The sequence below is a fragment of the Tachypleus tridentatus genome, chromosome 10 (genome assembly GCF_004210375.1).
Source record: "Tachypleus tridentatus isolate NWPU-2018 chromosome 10, ASM421037v1, whole genome shotgun sequence".
Classification (NCBI taxonomy): domain Eukaryota; kingdom Metazoa; phylum Arthropoda; class Merostomata; order Xiphosura; family Limulidae; genus Tachypleus; species Tachypleus tridentatus.
In genome coordinates this window covers 127887530-127893529 of record NC_134834.1, presented here as the reverse complement: position 1 = coordinate 127893529, position 6000 = coordinate 127887530, and positions in this window count along the sequence as shown.

The window sequence follows — 6000 nt, the reverse complement described above, 5'->3', positions numbered from 1 at the left end:
AAGATTCTTACTGCTACAAGCTACCTTGTTGTTTAACATTAAAACCAATATTCTTACTGCTACAAGCTTTCTTGTCGTTTAACATTAAAACTAAAATTCTTACTGCTACAAGCTACCTTGTTATTTAACATTAAAACCAATATTCTTACTGCTACAAGCTACCTTGTTATTTAACATTAACACCAAGATTCTTACTGCTACAAGCTACCTTGTTGTTTAACATTAAAACCAATATTCTTAATGCAACAAGCTACCTTGTTATTTAACATGAAAACCAAGATTCTTACTGCTACAAGCTACCTTGATATTTAACATTAAAACCAAGACTCTTACTGGTACAAGCTACCTTGTTATTTAACATTAAAACCAATATTCTTACTGCTACAAGCTACCTTGTTGTTTAACATTAAAACCAAGATTCTTACTGCTACAAGCTACCTTGTTGTTTAACATTAAAACCAATATTCTTACTGCTACAAGCTACCCTCTTGATTAACATTAAAACCAAGACTCTTACTGCTACAAGCTACCTTGTTGTTTAACTTTAAAACCAAGACTCTTACTGCCACAAGCTACCTTGTTATTTAACATTAAAACCAATATTCTTACTGCTACAAGCTACCTTGTTGTTTAACATGAAAACCAAGATTCTTACTGCTACAAGCTACCTTGATATTTAACATTAAAACCAATATTCTTACTGCTACAAGCTACCTTGTTGTTTAACATTAAAACCAAGATTCTTACTGCTACAAGCTACCTTGTTGTTTAACATTAAAACCAATATTCTTACTGCTACAAGCTACCCTCTTGATTAACATTAAAACCAAGACTCTTACTGCTACAAGCTACCTTGTTATTTAACTTTAAAACCAAGACTCGTACTGCCACAAGCTACCTTGTTATTTAACATTAAAACCAATATTCTTACTGCTACAAGCTACCTTGTTGTTTAACATGAAAACCAAGATTCTTACTGCTACAAGCTACCTTGATATTTAACATTAAAACCAAGACTCTTACTGCTACAAGCTACCTTGTTATTTAACATTAAAACCAAGATTCTTACTGCTACAAGCTTTCTTGTTGTTTAACATTAAAACCAAGATTCTTACTGAGTCATTGGGACTCAGCACATGAAACAAACCAAAACTCAACATACTAAGAAACCAAATAAACACAGCCATAAAACTATGCTCACCAGATAAAATTAACGATGAATTAGACAAAATAAAACAATACTTCATCAACATCAATAAGTTTCCTCCACAAACCGTAGAAAACATTATACGCACACACCTAGACAGAAAGCAAAATCAACCAACTAAAGTAAATACAGCTCACGAATCAAAAAACCACAAAACCATATACTGCTGTATACCATATATTCCTAACATCAGCAAACAAATAACCAACATTTGGCAAAAATTAGTAACAAAATATGACATTCCAGTTAATACCAAATTTATTCAAAATCCCGGCACAAAACTGAGGTCTATACTATGTAAAAACTACACTGACAAACACCACACCAACATTATTTATAAAATACAATGTGATAACTGCCACGACTTCTTTATTGGAGAAACAAGTAGTAAAATGGAAACCAGATTCAAAGAACATAAAAAGTCACCTTCACACGGTTTCGAACATTGCAAGTCAAATAAACACAACATAACCATAGAAAACACTCAAATACTAAATAAAGAAACAAACATAAACAAACGCAAAATTAAAGAAGCCTTACTTATACAACTTAAACCCAAAATAAACCAATATAAAGGAACGCCTTTATACCTATATTAATATAATAAAATAAATAAAATTATATATTCAAACATCTAATACCGCCCTCTACATTTCGACACACAGTTACACAACCCCTTTCAAACATGTGGTCAGCTTCCGGTCAGTTACCTCTTTCTTTGTGAACCTGACGATGACCGAAGAAGGTCGAAACGTTGTTCGCTCTTCTATGTAAAATATTTTCTCAACCCAAACGAGCCGTTTTTGCATATAAGCTTCCTTGTTGTTTTACATTAAAACCAAGACTCTTACTGCAACATGCTTCCTTGTTATTTAACACTATAACAAAGACTCCTACCGTTAAAAATTACGTTGTACTTACCCCTAGAACCAAGATTCTTACCGTTAAAAAACACGTTGTACTTACCACCAGAACCAAGTATCTTTCCGTTAAAAATTATGGTGTACTTATCACTAGAACCAAGACTTTAACCGTTAGAAATCACGTTGTACTTATCACCAGAATTAAGATTCTTAACGTTAAAAACCACGTTGAACTTATCACTAAAATGAAGTCTCTAACCGTTAAAAACCACGTTGTACTTATCACTAGAACCAAGGCTCTTACCGTTAAAAACCACGTTGTACTTATCACTAGAATCAAGACTCTAACCGTTAAAAACCACGTTGTACTTATCACTAGAATCAAACTTCCTACCGCTGACAGTTGTCTTCAATGAAGGAAGATTTTTCAAATATTGTATATGATTACAATTCGGCTAATTCGTCAAGTTATCTCGTTCAACTAAGATATTACAGAAGCAGGGCAACAGATAAGCCTTAACTCTCAGAACCAAGATAACTAGAAAATATCACTGTGGCTAAAGTTCTGATGCGACTAGACGATCAAGTAGACAGAATCAAAAGGAAAAAATACTAAAACAAACGGGTGGAAAAAGTGGTTACATTAAAATGGATAGATAAGACGATAGCAAGCGATAAACATACACAAGGAAGATAAAACAGAAAATATGCAGATCATGTGTGGTTTAAATATATCCACGTTTTCAAATTAAACACTCTCTACGAGCTAATTAAACCCTATGTAATACTTAACTACACCGTACAATTTTCTATCACAACTGCAGGCTTACTGTGACATTACTCATATTCAAGATACTAAACAACGTAGTATGTATATCATTTTATGTAACATAGATTGTAAGTCATAGACAGCTAGGAGAAACCAAAGTTTTATCAAATAAATATTTTAATTTTAAAATATTCTTGCGTGAAAGCAACAAAATCGTGAGTGTTTCGAGATTATTTGTTTTAATACTGTTTATTTCTGTGAGGTTCCGTTACGATAGTTTTCAACTGGTTTCTATACGACCATACGTGTTATGCAAATATTAAATAACTCTATGAAGAAATAACTGGGTTTTCACGAACGAAATTATATAAAAATATGGCCAGTAACAGTTACTTGTAAACTTACCATCAAATTAAATGAACCGAACTTTACCAATAAAACGGATAACGTTACTTTCAGACTAAGAGGATTTAAATAAAAAAATAAATTTAAATAAATAATTATCAGAAGCATCCATCAACGTGTGATAAGCAGATATACTGAAACAATTAACACTGACAAACTGGAGAATAAAGAAGGGTGGTGTACAACCAAATGTTTCCAAACTTCCAGGTATTATGAAGACAGGGATGAAAATGGATGAAATATGTGGAAAAGGGCGTGAGTTTTCTTCAAGGAAGCGACGTACTAGATCAGTAGACTGAAACACGAAGTCAGAAGTTTACAGGCCCCACAGAAGTACTAGCACTGCAGTGAAGTTTCACATTGTAAAAATATGCCTAACGCATACCAAATATAGTATGTTATAAAACAATTCGTTTTTATTTTGTTTTCCAGATATTCGCACCAACCTAGTTAAGGGCTACCTGCACGAGAATTTATCAATTCTAAACTGATAGACAAGAGAGCAGATAGTCAACAGCACCCACCGCCAATTTTAGGCTACTTTTGACTGAACGAATATCGTATTTGACTTTCACCCTTATCATCCACAAACTGGCATGCGGACCACACTCAGTTCCTGTTGTCAAACGTACCCTATTACTGACGAGAAGGTGACTGTCACTTGGTCTACGTGATGCACTGACACGTGCTCTATATGATGTACCGACGAGTAATCACGTTACACACAAGACCTATATCGAAGTACAAACTTCAACATCTGCGTTCCATGGAATATTCTTATCTTTGCTAACATACCCGAAAATTATATAAATAACTGTTAGCTTACGAACCTTTATAGACTGTTCGTTTATAAAATTTACACAATAGCTGCAAGATAACCATTCAGTCATGAACACCAAGATAATCATTCAGGTACTAATTCCAAGATAACCAATCAGATACTAACACCAAGATAATCATTCAGGTACTCATTCTCAGATAACCAACCAGGTACTAATTCCCAGATAACCAATCAGGTACTAATTCCCAGATAACCATTCAGGTACTAACTCCAATACAACCATTCAGGTACTAACTTTTAGATAATGTATTTTTCATTGTATAAGATAATCCTGGACTTTTTGACCAAAGAGTATTTCTTTGGTTTTTGGTATATAGGATGGGCTCTATTGTAAAGCAGGCCTAAGATGTTACATTTGTAAATAAATTCTAAGAAGTTACACTTAAACTGTGTCTGATGTAATCAATATAACCACAGGTGTGTCTATTTTATAATCTTCACATGTCAGAGAGAGTTTGATACAGCATAACCTAAATCACAAACATGTAACAAACAGCTTTACAATGTTTTAATGACATTTCAACTCCTTTTGCAGACACTACACCTTAATATACAGCGATCTATTTTAAAAAAACATGTTTAAACTATTAGTGTACGTTACAGAAACCAATCAATATGTTAGTATGAAAGATGAGATTCATAGACCTCACCTAAAAATGTCTTCATTAACTGTAACTAACATGTCAGATAAAGAACGTCTGGTTACGGAGAACTGATTCAATTACAAATACGTTATTGTAACACAGTAGGTGGTATGACGTCCAGTTATAAAAGCAATCATAAGTAAAAGGAACAACGTAGTTTGGGTTAAAAGTGCTATCAATCGGACATTTCTTATCGGAACTCTATCTTTGAACTTGTGTGAAAAACGAGGGTGAAACCAGACATTGTTTTAAGTTTGTTTGTTTGTTGTTTTTGAATTTTGCGCAAAGCTACACGGGGGCTATCTGCGCTAGCCGTCCCTAATTTAGCAATGTAAGAATAGATGCCAGGCAGTTAGTCATCGCTACCAACTACCATCTCTTGGGCTACTCTTTTTACCAACGAATAGTGGGATTGACCATCACATTATAACGCCCCCACAGCTGAAAGGGCGAGCATGTTTGGTGCTACGAGGATTCGACCCCGCGACCCTCAGATTACGAGTCGAACGCCTTAACCCCCATGGCCATGCCGAGCCTATTGTTTTAAAAGTAAACACCGTACACCGGAAAATACGGTAATCATTTATATTACTAAGTTATTTTACGGTAATTTCAGGGTCAGTACTCTTAAACTCCATTTTTAACTCAAGTTCTATACATTTCACTTACAAAAAGGCCCTAAGCCTTTTGTTTCATCCGTAATATATATTTGGGATAACTTTTATTTAGGGTTCATTTCCTAGTAACTATCACAACTGCTAGTTAAAAAACAAAGTAGTAATAGGAGTAAAACACTACTTTCCTTTTCTAGAGCTTTCCTGATGGAAAACAGTTCGTGATGTCCACAACGAAAGGTTCTCCCGTTGACAAAACAAACAAATTTGAACTTGTTTCTACCGGAGTTCTCAATTTTCTAGACTTATCAGTTCCACGTAGTTTCTCTCTTTCGTATAAACTTGAAGTAATTTTAGTTTAAATAACATATTCGCTATTTCTTCAGAAATAAACTTTCCTGGTTATCTATGGGCTTTTTAAACATCAACTGATGTGGTTAGATGGAAACTACCACCACGATGTTTTTCTAACTTTCTTGTACTTCTTCACAAAAACAATTATTTTTACCAACTACCAATTCGTAACTGATGTATATGAAACCTAACTTAACTTATTTAATAAGTTGTTAGATTCATAATCCAAAATTATCAGAAGTAATCCAAAAGAAAATAGATAACGCACGAACCACTCCCTTAATGATCTAATGGTGTTCATCC